The sequence below is a fragment of the Pseudorca crassidens genome, chromosome 11, assembly GCF_039906515.1.
Source record: "Pseudorca crassidens isolate mPseCra1 chromosome 11, mPseCra1.hap1, whole genome shotgun sequence".
In the NCBI taxonomy this organism is placed as follows: Eukaryota; Metazoa; Chordata; class Mammalia; order Artiodactyla; family Delphinidae; genus Pseudorca; species Pseudorca crassidens.
In genome coordinates, this window is record NC_090306.1 from 77197415 (window position 1) to 77219537 (window position 22123).

Below are 22123 nucleotides of genomic sequence, written 5' to 3' on the forward strand. Positions count from 1 at the left end.
TCTTTAATGCATACATAATTTAATATTTACACACATAAAATTAATATTTTATGCAATATTTTCAAAGCTTGTCTTAACTAAATGGAGCAGACAAGAAAATTATTTTTTTCCTTAGTCCTTTTCCTTTTTAGTCCTTAGTGTTTTATTTCAATCCTTAGTGGCTATCTAAAGTTTAAACTCAGAATCAATAGGAATACATGTCTGAAAGTCACCATTTAGCAAGATTTCCTTAGAGGAGGATTTGCACACACATGGGATTAGAGCAATCTTTTGTTTTGTAATTCTTTAATAAACGCTATTCTTAGTTTCCATGGTAACATCATGCTTTGGGGAGATTCAGTCAAGATCTTATAATTTTAATTATTTTAATTCTGTATGTACTCCTTTGCATACATTTTAGTTTAGAAGAAAATCTCTTATGTTTAATTTTAAACATTTAAATTAGGCCTATGAAAAGTGTTACCTAGTGATCATTCATTGAGGAGGCAAAGTATTTGTAAAATTTTGATCAAGCATATCTAATTTTAAAGGTTTTGTATTTTGGATACACTTCTTGGGTTTACTTTAAGAACAGTACATGTGGTGTTTGTACCTATGCACACATACAAAAAGGAATTCATGATAAATATTACTTTCAAACTTGAATGCACTGGCAGACAAATTGACCTTCAGTTACTTGAAAGAAAGTCTTTATGAAGCAGGTTTAGGCAGAAGGATATGAAATTCCTCTGAGAATAGGAAGTAGTACAAGGAGCTCCTTTTTATCCTTTCCTATGCTTTCTTCAAATAAGTTTTTTATTCATACTGGGTAAACTAAGCCTCTATTTTACTTGCCTTTGCAGAGGTCTTTGCAGGATCTCAGATTTGGAACAGTTTTATGCAATTATCAACAAAGTCCTACTTAATAAAACAGTGTGATTTGCAAATCTTTCAGAAACCATTCTCCCATATTCAGATGGGAAGCATTAACAGTGGCCACCACTAACCTAAAAAATATATAGATTTCCTTGTACAGTTCTGGCAACATTCATTGTTCAAAAAAATTATGCACTTGCTTATTCTTTTTCTCACTTCATACTCTATGTTTGATTATATATATCTGCATATTAGAGTTTACTTGCATTTGACATATCCCCTAAAGCTATCATCAATAAGGCAGTCTGTGAACCTTAGAAATATGAAGAACACATATCCATGTATAGTTTAAAAAAGCATGTTCCTTCCTTCGAATACTTACATTGGTATTTAATGTAATGTCTTTGTTGAAACTTTAAACATATTGTCCGCTCTATACCATTTAATGACATTTTAATAGCTTATACTTATATAAAAATTTAAAATATATAGCTTAAAAAGACATTGTAAATGGAAAATTGTAATATAATCAGTATATTTTAAACACCTGAAATCTTATCATTTTCTTCTTTTGCATAATATTTCAATCAATAACAATCAATAGTGCCTGTCAATACTGGCAAAGAACGTGTTCCATGTCAGGGCACCTGACTTAAGGAATATATTGGAAACTACTATAATTTTATTGGCATCTAATTTTATTCTCCTGGCTCTTAAGATCAACTATTTTTCTGTATGTTATGAATTCCTAAGCTAATTCAGAATTTTGGATTTTCCAAGAATAATATAAATATAAAAAGAGCAAAAGTAAACCCAGCTGATTGAATCAAAGTTCACCACAAAATATTAAAGCAAGTTGAATTATTTTTTTAAAGGTTATTATAGTAGGGAAAGAAGTGTATAACCTGAGAAGAAAGCAAGTGTAAAAACTTACCTTTGGCTCCTACTTGGTGAAATGGCACACAGTGACTGAGGACGCAGAGCCAGTGGTGTTTGCCCCTGACCAATAGTTGTGAATTCTGGTCTGTGGGAGGTGGAATTTATAATACTCAATTTTCTGTTTGGAAAAGCTAACCTTGGGAAATGCTTCTCAGTCTCTAAAAACTCCAAATTATTTTATAATCACTCAAATTAAGCAGTAGAATTCAAACTACAGAGTATATGAAGCTTTTGAAGTTATGTTAAAGGAGGTATAATTGCAAATATGTCACCTTAAAAATTTTAAATGGAAAAAGTTGGTTTTAACATATCTCATCTATAACCAATTCACCAAATAAGACATTAATGTAAACAGTGATACTGTAGATGGATATTTCAGAAATGTTCTAATAAGAAGTAATTTTCCCAAACCTTGCATATCTTGAATTGTTTTCTTCAATTTTCACTAATGTTAACTGAAGTTTAGTAAATGTTGCAAAAACCTTACCTGTATAATGTTGGGTAAGTAAAAGCAAAAAACAAAACAGAACCAAAAAAATATTTTGATTGCTTGGAAAGCTTCGAGAGCAATCAAACCATGAACCTCTTGCATGAATATTTATGAAAAATGATGCCCAGAAATAATGCATAAATATGATCTGAGTGTTTTGAAAAGAAGGCTTCTTTTCTTCTCTTTTATCTATCAGAGCCAAACAAATCAAATTACATTAAAAAAAATTTTCTCCCAGAGTACAAGATTTGTTTTAGGCTTTTGGTACCTGACATGGTTTGTGAAACTGAGATTTATTATAGGTATGGAGAGAAAATATATTTGTATTAAATCTCCGTTCTTCATTTCCACTCACACTGCAGAAGTTCTAGAGAAAGATAAAACTTGCATTTTGTATTCTGGTATGTGTTATGTAAATCTAGCTCTCACCTGTGCATCAGGAATCTTTCCTCATGACCAGAGGTGAATAGCTTTATGTACTAGACTTCAGAAACAGGTTTGGTCCTGGACAAACTGACGGAGGAGATGGCATGTCTTCAGAACTCTCTTCCCCTTTCTTTTTCCCTCCCATCTTTCCTCCCTCAGACTGCTTTGTCCGTCTATTCAGGGCACTCTCAGTCATTACTCTCATCATCTATACCTGCTTCCAAATAATTTGTTCTCAGTGTGAGTTATTTTTCTTGGGACCAGCTTTACTTGTAATGGAAGCAATGATACAAGGTAAAGTATGAAATCTACCAAGACCTCTCAAGCAGTAGAGAGGCCATCTTGGAGGCAGCGATTTCCTCCTGGCAGTCCTGCATGCTGGCAGTCTTACCACATCATGTAGAGGCTGCTTTCCGAAGCATTTCTGGAAAGAGGCCTGAATCTGAATTCCTACACTGGCTCTGTTAAGCAGCAATGTCCACACTGTGTGTTAGATGATTTTATACGTTGTTAATTCTTTTAACACATTCTCAATCAGAGTGATCATCACTCTTTACAGAGGTTAAATTATCCAGTGTCACATGTGACACAAAGAGAAAATCGATTGGGACAAGTTCCCAGATGTTACTGGGCCCATCTAAGGGATATCGGTGAACGTCAAAAGGCAGATATCTCTGTTACTTAGATTCGAAAGCTGCTTACCTGTCACTAGTGTTTCAGATCTTTCAAATGCTTTAGAATAAAAATAGATGAATAAAATATCCATGAAAATATCTAATATTTCTTCCTCTTCCTGCATTATTTAGTCTAGTACTCTGCACACATTGTCAGGTGACGGTGAGGTGGGATCTACCTAGTTCCTTGCTTTCTGGAAGGCTCTGGCTGACTTTGTAAGACTATTTCCGGAAATATATAGTCTTATATATACATATATATGTCTTATATATAGAAGTAATACTATGTACAGAATTAACATTATATTAACACAAGTACAAGTCTTAATATAGAATTGAAAGCAGAAATGATCATTTGTCAGTATTCTCTTCTTCCAAATTCTCTTTCCTTATAAAAATGGAGATTGTCATACTGAGTGAAGTAAGTCAGACACAGAAAGACAAATATCATATGATATCGCTTATATGTGGAATCTAAAAAAACAAAAAGGGTACAAATAAACTTATTTACAAAACAGAAATAGAGTCACAGATGTAGAAAACAAACTTACGGTTAGCAGGGGTTAAGGGGGAAGGGGAGGGATAAATTGAGAGATCGGGACCGACATATACACACTACTATATATAAAATAGATAACTGATAGTAACTTGCTGTATAGCACAGGGAACGCTACTCATTACTCTGCAATGGCCTATATGGGAAAAGAATCTAAAAAAAAAAAAAAGTTTGGATATATGTGTAGGTATAACTGATTCACTTTGTTGTACACCTGAAACTAACACAACTTTGTAAATCAACTATACTCCAATAAAATTTTTTTTTTAAATGGACAATTTAAAAAATAATTTATCTTATTCTTATTTGGACTCTCTCCAATATTTCAAAATCTGTTTTGAACTGTGGGAGCTCAAATTTGTAACCACTTCATGAGGCTCTAATCTCCATTGAACAGTGAGGGAGGATTAATTACCAGTTCTAGCCTTTCATATCCCTGGTAAATATCTTCTAGTTTCATGATAATTTTCTTAATAGAGCCTGAACTTTGTTATCAGACACCCTTGGGAGATCAGTTATTATGACAAGTTGTATTACCTAGTAACAGAGGCCTTATGCCTTTATCCCTTTAAGTCCCCAAACATTTTACAAATCCTTTTGGCTACAACTCTCTACAAAATTAATTAAATACCATCCTACTTGCTGAGACAGAATTCGTTTTAAACAGAATGGTCTTCTGTTAATGATTGCATTCTCTCTGTTCTGTAACAGTGGTGAGCAGAGAGGAGCAGTCGCTCTGAGGACAGTCCACTGCTCTCTGCCCTTGTCCCCAGCCCCCAAAGGCCACATCAGTAAGACCTGCAGGACGGTATAGATATCCCACTCCACTGATTATAAGGAATAAAACCATTGCCTGAAATGATTAGCTACCCCACTATGAAGAATTCCCTTGTTGCCTCAGATACCTAATTATCAGCAGAATTCCAAAGCTCCAGGTCTTCCAGCATCACCATAAACTCATATACAATGTGCTGCTTGTATTCCCTAATCTTACCCAGTCTCCTCTTCCAGAAACTTTCAAGCCTGATCCGCAACCCCAAAACTCTCCTTTGTCCTCGTGGGCCTCTCACTGCTGTGGCCTCTTCCGTTGCGGAGCACAGGCTCCGGACGTGCAGGCTTAGCGGCCATGGCTCACGGGCCCAGCCGCTCCGTGGCATGTGGGATCTTCCCGGACCGGGGCACGAACCCGTGTCCCCTGCATCGGCAGGCGGACTCTCAACCACTGCGCCACCAGGGAAGCCCTCCCTTTGCTTTTCTTAATCTTAAAAGTATCTGGCTATCTCCTGACAAAGGTTTTGCACTGCAGTCCTTTAAAGTAGTGGCTGTGTTTTCTTCTTCACTCACATAACTCAAAGAACACATTACTGTTCCTTGCTCTACATTTTCTCTTCCAAACAATTTCTTCTTTTTACTCTTTCAAAAAACTCCATCCATTCTGAAACTCATGACATCTGGTTTAATTATCTACAACCCCTTCCCCGTCCCCAGCTGCTGGACCTCCTAGTCGAGCCTCTCCTTGTCAATGACTTTTGCTCCTGCCTCACTCATACTCTCTACCGATGCCTGGTCATCATGTCCGGTGACGTGCTTCCATGTGCATAATCCACGTACCGTGGTGGCCTAGGAGTTGCCTTATCTCCTCATGTGTAGTAAAGTTACCCACTATTATTGTCATACCCTCCAGCTTATTACCACCGGGCATTATATAACCCTACTACTGGGGTATTGTTAACCATTTTTCCTTTCACCTCATGAGAACTTCATTCCACAGACTCCATCTCTTTTTCACTATTTATTAAATCTCCTATCTTCAAATCCTTCCTTAACTTTAGTTTTGATGGACCATTATCATAATTACTCCCTTTCAAGCACTTTCTGCTTTCCTTCTTTTTTTCCTTTTATCATACTCATTTATGAAGACTTAAATTTCGGTTGAACACAACACCCAACTCTCTTCTCTCCTGCATCTGAGCAGCTGTATATTCCTAGTAAAAATCATGTACAACAATTGGTGTTACTTTAAATTCTCAAAGATAAGCATCAACCCTAGCCAGCAGATCTGCTGTGTTTCTGATGTTGATTCCCTTTCCAACACTCTAAGATGACTACATTAGAAGATTTTCCTTGTCCTTAAAGTCTTATATTCCTTTTCTCCTCACGGAACATCCACAGAGTGATGGTAGAAGTCATCAGAGAAGTGTTCAATTAACTTTCCACTATAAAATCCACCTGCACTTGTATGTGTCTTCTTTGTTTTCCCTTCTGTGACAGTGCAAGAATTTAGAAGTAAATTCCCCAAATGATGCCCAGGATCTAATTCCCTTTCCTCTTCTCAGGGCCTACACTTCTTTAATTATCTCCTCCCCCTCAGTATCTCCCCTCCCTACTAGGTCAATTCTATGTACATACATGGTCTGTGCACAGTCAGGCAGGCATTCTACGTAACACAAGCGAACTGAATGAAAATACAAAATACAATGGGTACAGTAGTAGCCGTGAGAACACATGCCATTTCTAAAATAAAATTCAAAATCAAATTATTTTAAAACACTCCAGAGTCTAAAAATGTATCTACAGACTTGAGTCATCCTATAAATTCTTCAATGATAACTTCAGATATTATGTCTTATCTTTAAAAAATAATGGCTCTTAGACTCCACATTTTCCTCCTCCTACTATCCCCTCCTCCTCCTATCCCATTTTATGACCCCTTTTACAGAAAAAATTCTCAAAAAATATGGTATGCATTTGCTATTTCTTCTTGCTCTGTTCCCATTCACTCTTCATTGTACTGCAGTTTGGGGTTCTGTATGGGTAATTTCCTGGCTTTGCCTTTACTGCTGTCCCGGCAGCCCACCTTGGTTTCCATACCTCATTGGCTATACCTTCTCAATTCCTTTCTCAGCCATCTCTTTCTCTACCGGGCCGATAAATGTTGGAGTACCTCAGGTTCTAGTCTTTGGGTGACTTCGTCTGTTTCCACTCTAAAATTACAACAAAAACAAAAGTAATTTTAATAATAACTACCATTTTGAATGCTCACTGTGAGCCTGGCAGTTTTTATCATCCTCACTTATCGGAGAGGTAATCAAGGTCCAGGGAGATTAAGTGACTTCAGCTAGTAAGAGGCAGAGCCAAAATCAGAGCTGAAGCCATCTGGCAGCAAAGCCCAAGTTCTTAACCACAACAGTGAACCACCGCCTTATGTTTAAGTTTCCCAGCATTACATCTCCAGTCTGCACAGTTCACTCTGAGCTGCTGACTCTTTTATGCCATTGACTACTTAGAACTTGACGTCTTCACTTGGATGTCTAATTGGAAAATCATAATATGCCTGAAATAAGGGCCTTTGGACCCCCCCTAAACTGTGTTCCTCTACTCTGCATCTTATTAAATGATATCACATCTCTCTAGTTGACTCCAGCCCAAAGCTTACAATTATTGTAGATTTCTCCCATTTCCTTAATGTGTCTCTTCCATCCAATATATCGAAGAGATCAGTTCTACTTAAAATATATCTTATTCCACCATCCTCTCTCCCATGGACTACCAAAAAAGCAGACTTCTGGGTCTCCTTGCTTCCTCTTTTGTGCTTCTATCATTTACTCTCCAAAGACCAGCAAGAGGTCATTTAAAATGTAAATATATAAAGCTCCATGTTTTTTCATTGAATATATTCAGTAGCTTTATATTTCTCTTTGAACAAAAATCTAAACTCCTGAGCCATGTCCTGGAAAGCTCCCCATCAGCTGGGGCCTACCTACTTCTCTAAGCTTAGATCAAACACCTCTCCCTCAGTCACTCTGCTGCAGTCATATGGCTGACCTTTCTGTTCTTGAATCACGCCCAATCACTGTTTCCTCCAAGTATTGCACTTAATATCATTGCCCCTCATTTTAGAATGAGTGGCTCACTTTTTAAATAGTTTACATTTCTGCATAAATGTCACTTCAAAGGGCCTTTCCCTGTCCCCCTCACCATCAGAGCAGACCCACTTCCTTCATGGGAAAAGAAGGTGATGCCTCACCACAGTTGTTTTTCATAGCACTTGCTACAACCTGTTATTATATTTTTCTGTTCTTATATATGTCTCTGTCAGGTGAATACAAACTCCACAGTGCATTATCTTTACTGGTCATATTCACAGTTCCATCCTTAATGTCTAAAGTAGTCCTTGGCCCATAATTTTTGCCCAGTGTTTTTTGAATGAATCAATCAATTAATGATTGACTGTATGAATCAAATGCAAAGTAATTCAAAATAATAAACAATCACTTAATAAACTGTAATGATGTCCTTGGGCTATTCTAAGATATATAGGATTACTTCCACTTATGATAACTGGTTCTTGGTTAACATGCTAAATTTATTTCTTTCTCTTTTTTTTTTTTTTAATTGCATTTTTCTGTTCTAGCTAACTGTCAATCTGTCTGGTTGGGGACACTTTTCAAGCCATTGCTCATGGGCCTCATGCAGCAAGCCTTTATGTTTATTTGCTAAAGACTTTCTTGTGTTACATACGAAGATATATAGTACAGACTTTTGATGAGAATCTGAGAGAGTTCCATACCACTTAGGACTGCTGGATAGAAGTATAGACAACTCCAAATCAAACTGACTTAGAAAAAAGGTAATTGGGGACTTCCATGGTGGCACAGTGGTTAAGAATCCTCCTGCCAGTGCAGGGAACATGGTTCAAGCGCTGGTCTGGGAAGATCGCACATGCCACGGAGCAACTAAGCCTGCGTGCCACAACTACTGAAGCCTGTGCATCTAGAACTGTGCTCTGCAACAGGAGAAGCCACCGCAATGAGAAGCCCACGCACCACAGCACAGAGTAGCCCCTGCTCGCCTCAACTAGAGAAAGCCTGCGAGCAGCAATGAAGACAGAACACAGCCAAAAATAAATAAATAAATAAATTTATTATAAAAAGGAAAAGAAGAAAGGTAATTGACCCAAGTAACTGAAAAGTACAAGTTCCTCTCTTTCCAGAGAACTTCCTTTTGGTTGATGTCATAATTGGTGGTCTTCCACATGGAGGTGTTGGCTACATCTGCTCCATATCTTATATATTTTTAGGTTAAAATCAAATGAGAAAGTGGCAATTTTTTATTCTCATAACCCAAGAAAATATTTCCATTTGTGCTATTGATTCTGATCAAATCATAGGTTCATCACTCAAGAAACAAACACCAAAAAAATAACAATAGATTTGGGAGAATTTGGTGTCTATTTGGTTGACTCTGTACCTAATTTGAGGCTCTGCTTAAATGTTACCTTTCAGTTACTCCTTTCCTGACCACTCCATATAAAAGAGCACCAAATTCTTCATAACGCTTATAACTATATGACAATGCATAAATTATTAGTTTATTTATTTTCTCCACCAGAATGTTATCTCCACAAAACATGGTTTATCTGTTATGTTTATTGCTGTACTTCTAGTACATTGCACTTATTAGGCATTCAATAAATATTTGTTGAATAAATTAATGAGCTGACTTGGACCTTTGGCCAAGTGCTTGAGCTTGCAACAGACTGAAAAGGGAGTGAAGAGTAGTTCCCAGAAAATACTAGTGAAAGAAGGGTGAATTAGTCATGCATCGCAAGTTCTTTTAATTTTTGTGCATGGACTTTCTGAAAACTATTTTGGCTGTTTCTTTTGCTAAATTTCTGATTCTTATCTGTCTTGCAAATGAATTGGATGTAAGATATATACAAATCATTGATGAGCAATATGTTATGGTAGTATCATTAAATCTCTGCTTCATGCATAGTTTATGGTATACTATATTTTCCTTGTCATTTTCACATTACTCATGCTTAATCAGTAAAAATTAAAATAACAATTTTAGATACTGTTAATTCTTATTTTATCATAATTGAGACTCTGAATTGTTACATTTTACTTGTCTTTTTTATGTTGAATTTTTATAAAAAGCTTATTATTTTGGTAGAAATTATACATATTCATCATTATGAAAATTCAAGGACTATAATTAAGTTTTGAGAAAAAGGCAAAATAATCATCCACATGCTTACCACCCAAAATATTATTATCTCTGCATATTTACAGATAAAAAGGGATGAAAGAAGTAGGTGTAAATAATATTACAAGATATAATACTGTGATATATTTTATTTAAAATATTTAACTTTACTTATATTTAATATGAGAAAAATTTACTGAACTTTAAGGAATTGGTAAAAGTTTGATAGACATTTTTTCCGGAAAATATCCAAAATTATCCATTTAAAGATTAAAAATTATGAAAGTTATTGAGTTAAATCTTTTAAAAGTATCTCTAGTTTATATGCACTCATTTACATTTGCACTTTTCACTTTCCAATTTTGTTATATTTTACTTATCAGAGATTGATAATTTTTCTTTTTGTCTGAATACACGTTTGCTTCCTTTAGCTAACATATTTTGAGGGGTTCTAATGTCTCCTTCACTTTTATTTACATATTATAACACATTTAATCTTCACAATGGCCTCCTGAAATCTTTCTTATTATTAATTTGCCCAAGATTATACACCTAAAATGCATCAGAGTTGAAACTATAAGAATCTGGACCCAGACCAATTATTTGTTCCATTATACAATTATGTGTCTTATGTTTGACCTTAGATATATACACAATAGTATTTAATACCAATGACCTATTCTTTTTTTTTCACATCTGCTTCAGTTTTGAATGTACAATTTTGATACAACTCTTTTTAAGCTATATTCCTTTCCATCCCTTATGTGCTATGTTCCCTGAGTCCTTGCATTTTTAAAAATGTCTGTGAACTTTTTACTCTAAGGACAAATAGTTTGGTGGGGTATTCTTAGGTAACATTTTTCTTAGAACATTGAGACATTGCTTCATTGTCTTCTTGCACTAAAGGTTGCAGTGGAAAAGTCTGAAACCAGCCTAATTATTTTCCACTTTTTAGGTCACTTACGTTTCCTCTCTGGAGGCTCACAAGATGTTTTCTAGATTTTGAACCTTGATAACATCATAAATGATGATTTGCCCTTTACAGTTTCATATCAATCTTTCCGGAAGAAGAAGGTCCATTTTTCACTTGCAGGTTAATTACTATTGTTAATTTCAGGACAAATCTCTTCTAGCATACCTTTGAATTTTTATTTCTGTTTAATTAACTGTAATCATTTTTCTGGAATAATAATTATGTTGTATTGAAACTCATTTTGCTTTGTTCCATCACCATCATTTTTCACTCAGTCAGTTTGTTTATTATTTCACTCTTTTTCTTAACTCTGCCACTATTATGCCACTCTTTTTCTTAACTCTGCCACTATTCTACAGATTTTAGTAAATATTTAAAAGTATGCCCAAAGGAAACTTAACAACGCCCTCCGTAGGAAGGTACTCTACCCTACCTGACTTGAGAAAAGGGCAATCAAACAAATCCAGGCCCTGCTAGACTTGTCTCTCATAAAGAATGAGAATAAAAGGCTAAGGAATGTTCTGAAGATCACATCCCAGGGACTATTAAAAATCTGATATTTAATTATAAGAATATAGAATTCTTACCCTTCCCAGCACCTTACTGCCACACCAACAGGGTATCAATATAAAAACAGATTACAAGTGAGAGTCACAGACTCTATTTAGGAAGTTCCAAGGGAAATCCAAAGGCAACAGGAGGAAAACAGTCTGACAAGGAAACTAGAATCTTCTGGCACCTACATTTATGTCAAACTTTAAACACAACCCAACTCTTAGCCGGATAACATAAAGCCTCACACTAAAAGCTTAATTACCTTAGTGCCTATTAACCCCATCGTGTCCAGCTTTCAACAAAAAATTACAAGGCATTCTAAAGACAAAACAAACAAACAGTCTGAAGAGACAAAGCAAACAAAGTAACAACACAACTAAGATATGGCATGAATTTTGAAATTATCAGATAGAGAATTTAAAACAATTGTGTTTAAGATGTTAAAGACTCTATAGGAAAAAGTAGACAACTTTCAAGAACAGATGGGTAATGTAAGCAGAGGGATAGAAACCCCAAGAAAGAGTCAAAAGGAAATTCTAGAAATCACAGACACTGTAATAGAAATGAAGAATGCTTTTGATGGCCTCATCAGTAGACTAAACATGGCAAAGGAAATAATAAGTGAACCTGAAGATATGCCAATAGAAACTGCCAAAAGTGAAATGCAAAAAGTAAAAAAAAAAAGAAAAAAAATAAATGGAATATCCAAGAAATGTGGGAAAATGACAAAACATGTACCATATGTATAATAGAAACATGAGAAAGAAAAGAAGGACAGGAAGGAGCAGAAGAAATATTTGAAGCACTAATAATAGAATTTTCCAAAATTATTTATAGACACCAAAGTACAGATTCAGAAAACTTAGAGAACAACAAGCAGGATAAATACCAAAAAAAACGACACCTAGGCATATCATGTGCAAACACCAGAAAACCAAAGACAAAGAGGAAATCTTGAAGAAGTTATTATATGGTAGAGGAAACTTATCTTTAGAGGAATAAGAATAAGAATTACATTGGATTTCTAGTCAGAAACCATGCAAGCAAGAAGAGAATGGAGTGAAATGTTTAAAGTGTGGAGGGGAAAAAACCCCAAATCCTACTGTATTATGTATTCGTTTAACATACTTTCAAAAGTGAAGGAGAAATACTCTTAGACAAATGTAAACTGAGGAAATCTGTTGCCAGCAGATCTTCCTTGCAAGAAATGTTAAAAGAAGTCTAGAGAGAAGAATGATATAGGTCAGGAACTTAGATCTACATAAAGAAAGGAAGAGCATAAGGGAAGGAATAAATGATAAAATAAAACCTTTTCTCTTATTCTTAATTTAATAAATAATTGTTTAAATAATCATAGCAATAATGTTTTAGGTGATTATAGCATATGGACAAATAAATAACGGCAATGTTATAAAGGATGGAAGGAAGAGGTTGGGAATACTCTGTTTATGGCAGTTTTATTTATGATCACCAAAAACTGGAAGGAATCAAGGTATCCTTCAAAGGTGAATGAATATACAGTGGTATGTCCACACAATGGAGCATTCCTAAAACAATTTTTTAAAATGAGCTATCAAACCATAAAACAACTTGTAAGAAATTTGAATACATGTTACTAAGTGAAAGAAGCCAATCTTAAAACTCTACATATTGTATGATTCCAACCATATGACATTCTGGAAAAGGGAAACTATGGAGACAGTAAAAAGATCTGTGGTTGCCAGGGGTGTAGAGGGAGTGAGTAGGGATTAAGAGGTGAGGCAGAGTGAATTATTAGGGCAGGGAAACTAATCTGTATGATACTGTAATGGTAGATACCTGACATTATGCATTTGCCAAAACCTATAGCACTGTACATCACAAGTGGCAAACCTTAATATAAACTATGGAATTTAGTTAATAATTATTAATATTGGTTCATTTATTATAACAAATGTTCCACGTTAATGCAAGGTATTAATAATAGAGGAAATGTGTGCAGGGGGTGGGAGAGAGTAACATGAAAATCTCTGTACCATCTGTTCAATTTTTCTGTAAATCCAAAACTGTTCTAAAAAAGTTAAATATCCAGTCTTTTCATTTCAGACCAATAAAAAGATTATATATTAATGTACTCCCTAATTTGCCTCATTTTTTATGTGCCTATTATATATCAGGCACAGTACTTGGGGTATATGGCTTTACAGAATTCTCCTAATGTAGAAAGAACCTAGACTAAATATACGTATTATACCAGATTAAAGATTGACCACGTTTCATAATGAGGTGAATATTATTATGGGTACTACCTCTCCCACTGTTACTACTTTAATTATGGATGTGTTCCTACATTAATCTTCAGGGATAACCCACATACTGTGTACATTATATACCTATTTGAGAAATTTTGTCTCCTTTAGCAAATATTTGCTAAAGGAAAACATTTGAAATCAAAAGAGGCTTTTATCAGAGCAGGAAACCGTATCACACAGTACATTTATGATGTTCTTACTACAAAATATTTTCTGACGTCTGACTTTTAAGGTCTGCGCAGACATATAAATGCCAGCAGTCTTAACACTTCATTCCCAAGTTTTCCAAGTCTGATGTTTGTTGGCTCTTGTTACAATTAATATCTAGTCTTCTCTTGGCTGAAGTTACTTTGTGTTGTCTAACTTGGTTAAATCACTTGTTCTGGATTGAATAAGTTAATTCATGTACTTGTTTACAAGATATTATGTTTTTCATCTTGGCCTTCACAGTGGGTGTAGGTGAATAGGCTTTTTGCTTCAAGCTTGATTCTGATCCCAAAATATCATCCAATTTTCACTCTTTCTGTTTCAAATGTTGATTTTACTCTGGTGTTTGCTGCTTCAGATAGCATTCAGTACAGGTTTTATAAGTTGCTACTAAGATTTTCTCTCCTATTCTCACAGGTTCCCCAGTTATAATCATTTTTTAGACTTTGTTTTTTAATTATTTAATACCAAAACCATTAACAAAAAGATAGATAATAAAAAAGAAAACAAATATACCTAAGACAGAGAGCTAGAATGGGGTTTTAGGAAGTTTATTAATAAGTGAAGAAAAATCTTAAAAGCAACTGTATAGTATACTAGGTGGTATGGACACCAAACCTAAAGATTTAATTCTACTTAGTCATTTTTATTATGATTTAAAATACCAAGTAAATGCCTCAAAGAATCATAAATGCTTCTCCTTACAAGAGAAAGTATAGACAAACTGTTTACAACAACTAAGGAACTTTTCCATTTGAAGGACTACTAAATTTATATTTCTAATTAATGCATTGGTCTGAGTTTCTTTAAGTTGTCTACAGTGCATCGTTTTACACCGGAGTTACTAAGATAACCCTCTGATAATACGGTTGATATCCAAAATGAAGCAATGACTCTTTCTTATGCTTAGAATTAAATAGAAAAACACAAATATAGCTGAAATATGTTTTCTGATATGGTCTAGTGCCTTTCCAACTTGATCTTATCCTGCTGTGTTCCTTGCTCATCAAAGATTCAGCCACATCAGCCCTCTTTGCCTCCAGTACACCAAGTTCATTCCCATTTCAAGTGCTTCTTCTTCTCCATAGCATCCTGCTTTATTTTACCATATTTCTTATCAAATATTTTGTGTTTACGTACTATCAAATTTAGCTTCCACAAAACTGAAATGAGGTAAATATTGTTATGGGTACTACCTCTCCCACTGTTACTTCTTTAATGGGGGCAAAAATTATGTTTTATTTTCCCACCTTTGGATACCCATTATCTAGCTCTTTCTCTGGAACAAAGGAGGGCTCCAATCAATGTTTATTGAATAAATAAGATATAATTTCAAAATTTAAATTGTAAGGCTCTTCAGGCCATTCCACTTTATTGAGTCAAGTTAGTATAGAAATACAATACTAATACAAATTAGTACAGAAATACATAGGATCCAAGTAAAGACCACCTGGATCACTGTTTCCTCATATGGTCAAAGTGTCTATTTTGGAAACAGTACTTGGTACTGGTGATTATTCAGTACATCTTGTGTCAGTCCTTGAGCTGACACTTGGTTGAAAGATGCACCATTCTAGCCACTCAGTGGGTAATTACTGTTGAGTTTTCCTAACTTTTCTTCTACTCACCGTTTCATAAGAGCCCTTTTTCATTCAAAAAGTCTTTATCAGTCATGATATGCCAGTCACCCAAAAGTCATAGGGAATAAAAATTAATAAACATGATAAACTTTAGAGCTGGAGAGGTTGGCAGGAGGCAGTAGAGAGACTATGATACCAATTCTTCACTCTGCCTGTGCACATCTAGACCACATTCTGTGTAAATATACATACACACACGCGCGCACACACACACACACACACACACACACACACACACACACACAAAGACTGGAGGGAAATATACCAAGTTATAGATGTTTGTCTATATGGTTTAAAATTATAGACAATACCATTTTTATTTTATCTTTTTTACAACTTTCATTTTTCAAAATTATCATTTAAGTTGAAGAAGTGTTATCTGTCGTTAACCTCCATCAGCTCTGAGCAAAATGTCAATTGAACTATGCTACCTGGAAAAGTCAAAGCTTTTTAATCAGTTTTTATGATTATAATTTGTTATAGTATTCTTATGAAAATTAAAGTAAAATCTCTGGCAATTATTAATTATTTTGCCAATATTACTGATTATTATATCAATAGCAAATGTTACGTTTTACTCTCCTGTTTGGTTAACTCTGTAATTATATCTCAACTGCTAGTGAGTGTTGCCAGATCTAGGAAATAAAAATACAACAAACACAGTGAAATTTGAACTTCAAGTGAGTGACATGTTTTAAAGGTATGTCTTGTGCAATATTTGAGACATATTTATACTAAAAAAGTCATTTATTATTTACTTAAAATTTAAATTAACTGAGTGCCCTGTATTTTATGGTCAACTCTAATTAGTTCAGAACTTGAGCGAGAAAAAGTAAGAGTGGATCTCTTCAAACCCAGCAAGTCATTGCAAAGATCCCACATAGAACCTCAAAATCTCTAAAATGACAGGGAATTTCAAGGTCTTCTAGGACTGTAAAATGTACAATATGTAAATGCCTTTCCTGGGGTATTCAAATGTTTCATTGAAGGCAATCAAGAAGAATTTGGGAGCAAGTGTGTGGAGCCTGGGGGCAGTAGGAATGGGCCAAGGGAGGTTTATTTATCGTTTGAAATCTAAGGTGATATCCTTGAAGTTGCCTGAAATCTTAAAGTCATGTATAGTTTCAAAGCAGCGTGTAGGATTTCTGAAAGTATGCATGGAAAAATGCCTTTGATTTATAATGGCCAGCATGAGTCAGCATGTAACATAAGATGATGCCATTTATGGGTTCTGTTATAACAGTCTAATTTAAGCAGGTTTTTAACCAACACCTTTCCTTGTCAGCGATGTACATGATGCAAGTTAGCGTAGGTGCAAATGCCCTCTATATCTGTCAAGATTCTCCAGAGAAGCAGAACCAATAGAATCTATGTATATTCTATAGAGATTCATTTTAAGGGATTAGCGGAAACAATTGTGAGGGCTTGGCAAGCCCAGAGTTCCTAGGGCAGGCCAGCAAGCCGGAAATTCAGGCGGCAGTTGAGGTAGCCTTGAATCTCAAATTTATAGGGGAGAATGAAAGTTGAAATCTGAGGCAGGATTTCTATATTACAATCTTGAAGCCGAATTTCTTCTTCCCCTCAAAACCTTAGTTTTTCCTCTACGGGCCTTCAACTGATTGGGGAGCCCGTCCACATAATCAAGGGTAATCTCTTTGACTTAAGGTCAACTGACTATCGATCTTAATCACATCTACAAAATACCTTCACAGCAACATCTAGACTAGTGTTTGACCAAACAACTGGGCACATTGGCCTAGACAAGTTGACACACAAAATTAACTATCACACTACCTTATAACTGATATTTATTTACAGGTTTCAGAGCATTTTATTTGTAATACAAGGTAAGGAACATTGGCTCTGGAGTTAGATGGCCTGGTAATGTCATGCTTAAATATATGAATCAATATGGTATTTTCCAAACTTCCCTTATTCTCAGACTACTCAAATGAATTTTGTCATATCCCTATGAACCCATTAAGTTTTAAATATAAAAACTTAATAGTTTTTCAAATCAAATGCAACTTGATTTCTTTAAAAGTTTAGCCTCATACTATCTCATGATTTCTGTGAAATCATGTTTTTGTTATTGTTGTGTGCATATCACATAAAAATAAATTAACTCCCTATGTAAACTGCCAATATATGTATCTCATAAACCACTTGGAAGTGTATCATGCTTTGGGGAAAAATTAGTTTTATGTAGGTAAAAATATAGCTTTTGAAAAGATATTTATGTTTGGGATTGACATGTACACACTGCTATATTTAAAATGGATAACCAATGAGGACCTACTATACAGCACAGGGAACGAGGACCTACTGTGTAGCATAGGGGACTCTGCTCAATATTATGTAACAACCTAAACGGGAAAATGTATAATTGAATCACTTTGCTGTATACCTTAAACTATCTCAATGTTGTTAATCAACTGTACTCCAATATAAAATAAAAACTTGGAAAAAAAGATGTTTCCTGGATTCCTATTGCTTCAACAAATATTTATGAATTATGATGTCAGGAGTTGTTCTATGCACTGCAGATACAGAAACAATCTAGGCAGTCAAAACTGCTGCTTTTGTTGAGTCTACTGTCAAGTGGAGGTGACAAACAAATAAAAAGAAAAATAAATTTTAAATACTGATATGTGTTACAAAGGAAATAAAACAGGTTAAAAGAGGAAAGTTCCTGGGAAGGTGAAACTTTTATTTTAATATGGACAAGTATAATCAACATCCCCCCTCTTCTTCTTGGCAATCATCCAGAGGCAACGAGGAGGATAAGAAATATAAACATGAAGTCCATTAGAAACTAAATAAAAATATATGAATAAACTCTCAGATGTATCAACAAGCAACACTGAATTCCTAAATAGGAGAGAGGACTGTCCAAACCATGAAGACCAACAGGGTTATACAGAGAGGATCCTTGTGGTTGCAGAACTCAATGAAAAAGCCATAAACATGTTTATTCTTAAGTAGGTGGTACAGCTTGAGATTCAAAAGCAACAGTTTCTTGTTTGCAAAAATGGCAACAGGGTGCCTGAAACACGTGAGGAGCTTCCTTGGAACTGGCTCTGTTTTGAGGAAAAGAAGATGGAAAAGGATGAGTGTGAAATCACACAGACAACCTACATTGCAGGTCAGTCCAAGGAGAGATGAGAGGCACTTCACATCATTGTGAGTTGCCTGCCAGTTGCTAACCGTAATATTTTTGGATCAGTAAAAGCTAATAAACTTCTCATGCGCGCCAACCTAGAGCATAAAAACATTTCTCACCAGCCTGGAATATAATACTGGCCCATTCTTCAGGAAAACCTCCTTCAGGTAATCAGGCTAGAAAAAATCATTTTATTCAAACATGAGTTATCAGAATGGAACCAGCAACAATATAAAATCTGAATAGACTAAGAACATTCCAGGATGAATATTCTAATCCTAAAGTAATTCTAAAAATATAACAAAAAGGGATATATACAACTGAAAAGTAAATATATAAGTTAAATTCAAAAACATACTCAAATAATCAAAAAAAGAAGAAAAAGGGAATAGAGGATCAAAAAACAAAGAGAGTATAAACAGAAAACAAATAGTAAGATAATAGACCCAAAACTATAGTATCAATAATTCCATTAAAGGTTAGTAAACTAAACAAATAAAAGCAAAGGCAAATGTTATCAAAATAGGTAAAATACAAAAGAATACTACATAGTAATTACAAGGAATGGACTTTTAATTAACACACAATGTAAAGGAATTTCAAAAACATCACTATGAGTGAAAGAAGATTTATACAAAGTGTACGTACACTTTAGTATCAAATTCGAAAACAGGCAAATGAATCTATAATGGAAAAAAATTAGAACAGTTGCCACTTCAGAATTTTAAAATAAAATATTGGATACATGAAGGAATCACCCAACATTTTATGTATTTACTCATCAGAGTTGAGTACTGTTCTGGCCTTTGGATACAACAAATTCTTCAAATCAAGAGTCTTTGCCTTTAACACATCATTGAAGTTACAAAAACTCAAAGATTTTTACAAATTATAACAACAGGACAGGACAGAGTTAGAATATTGGAGCTCAAGGTATAAAACCTACCCCCTACCCACCCACCATCAGCATTTATACTGATCTTTCAGTCCTAATTAAAATAAAATCTATGGTCCTTATTTGTGCACTGTTAAATCATTAATGCAATATAAGTTGTCTGGTAAATGTGTTTGCTCTTTCATGGAGGGATTTTTTTTTCATTTAGAACAAATTCACCTCTTTAGTAAAAGTCACTGTTTGCAATACATTTCTTTGAAAACTGTTGATGGTTTTTGATTAAAAAACAAAAAAGCTAATAATCCAACAATTCAGCAGCTTAAAATATCAGCTGTTTATTCCCGTGGATCTGAGTTTGCCTGAGGTAAGAGATTGCTGTAAGTGCAATTGTTCTGCTCTACCTGGGACCAGTAGGTTAACTGGGGTCTGTTCATCTAAAGAATGGATATTGGTTGGGTAACTAACACTACCATAGGGGTTAAGTTTATAATTGAATTTAGCAACAAGTATGACCCCGGTGACACTGGTAAAAAACTGCTTCAGTGGATCAGGAGACAAATTAGAGTTACTGGAGGTAAAGAGAAATGAAAAAGTAGGAAAAGAATGCGAGGACGAAATTTTCATGAAATTTGACTCTAAAAAAAAACAATAGCTAAAGAAAGACAGTATTGGGTGAGCTTTAAACACTACACAATTGTATCAACTTGCAATGCTTTATTTTTATTAAATTTCTTTAGGTTTACAAAATTTTGAATTAAATTTTATATCAAATTCTTAAAATATATTTACATATATATTCTCAAGTATGAAAATGAATATGAATATAAATGTTTATATGTATAGACATTCATGACTCAAGTTGTAAGATCTCATATTTCTTAACTTGCACAATTAGAGGAAGAGTCTCATAAAATGATATGAATAGAAGATCATGGTTTAATTGAAAACCAATTTACCACAAATATTACATTGGAGAACTCCAATTCCACAGTGGTCACTGGCCTACCTGTGGAGGAACGTGGTGCATCCTGGAATCGCTTTTTATTTCTCATTTGTGGAAGCCTAGTTCAGTACTTTGCAAATATTATACCCAAGAAACCAAATGATGAATTTGGCACTACTGCTGTTGCTTTAAAAGACTTGTATTGGATACAGCAAAGGTAAAAATCACTGTGAGGAAAGTTTGTAGTGACAGATTTGTCTGTTGCTATTTCTCAAAGAAGGTAAGGGTTGTGGAATATTTCAGACATGTGGAGTTGGGAAGTAGGGTGAACTTGTTTTCAACTTTATGGAAAAATTGTATTTATACAGGTGTTTATGATAGGTGAGTAGATGAGTAAAATCATATCTCTTCCTGTGAGGAATGCAGGAGGAATTTTTAGTCGAGGAAAGAGAATTTCCTTTTAATTTCATTGAGAAAGCTTTAGAATTATTGAATACCAAATTTAGAATTTGCATTTCAAAGTTAAGCCTTTTCCTAGGTTGAGAGATGAAAAGGAAAGGAACATTGATTCTCTTTTGTGTTTTGTTTTCTGAATGAAATATTACTTTTTATTCAGTTTGGTATTCAAATTGTGTATGCTCCAATTGTTTTACTGAAAATACTTAAAGATATGAAACATATTTGAGCCCAGTTGGTATCCTACTTTATATTAAAACCAGACAGTTTTATAAGGTGATTTGTCTCCTTCTTTAATTTTTCTATACATTTTTTTCTAGACACAGTGTGCTTTGAATACTAAACCATTAAGTTATGAGAACATTCAGAATTTAAGCACATACTGGAGTTTAGTACAAATAATAACATAGACATCATTCTGTATGAAATTTGTTCTACCCCTTTCCATGTCTAAATGTTCATTTTTGCATAAACATTATCTTTGGCTTCAATAAAGATTTATAACCCCTGGAATTGTTTAACTTTATGAAATGAACCACAGTCAAACCAGGGCTTCAAACAGTTCCTTTATAAGAGACAATTTTCTGGTTATAACTCTATTCTTGCCTCTCTAGTCAACCTAAATATTAAACTTAATAAAATTGGTATATGCCAGTATATCTACAAAAATGTCGGGATTTTATAATATTTGTCATTTAATAAGAGTTAGGGCATAGATTTATAGGCATATTAGTTGGAAATTATGAGAATAATAATGAATCTTGGTGTTTTTAAGAGTAATGTAACCAACTGACTTCCTTCATCTGAAATAATAGCTAAATGACGATTGTGATGTCTTCCAAGCCCACAAACACTTCTAAGGTAAAACAATTCCACTCAGAGCTTTTATCACAGGATTGCTCTGTACACCTAGTTTTGTACCGTGTGATACTACTCAAAAGCACCTCTGACTAGACAATGACTGAATCCAAGAAGTGTATCCATGCCAGACTATGAGAGTGGCCAGTGGAAAATGCTCTGAATGGCAACATAATCATTGTCAGAAGTCTGAACTAGGAACTATTTAGTA

At 34.6% G+C, this 22123-nt stretch overlaps 1 long non-coding RNA gene across 4 annotated transcripts in view; it reads left to right on the forward strand.

The window, feature by feature from the left end:
- LOC137202980 (uncharacterized) overlaps nucleotides 1-22123 on the forward strand; it is a 282286-nt gene that overhangs the window by 254877 nt on the left and 5286 nt on the right. The window contains exon 7 of one of the 4 annotated variants that reach the window (XR_010932823.1): nucleotides 8355-8718. The exons of the other annotated variants lie outside the window; for them this stretch is intronic. This is a non-coding gene — a long non-coding RNA (uncharacterized lncRNA). Of the gene's footprint in view, nucleotides 1-8354; nucleotides 8719-22123 lie in introns of those variants that run through there. 4 annotated transcript variants of the gene reach the window in all.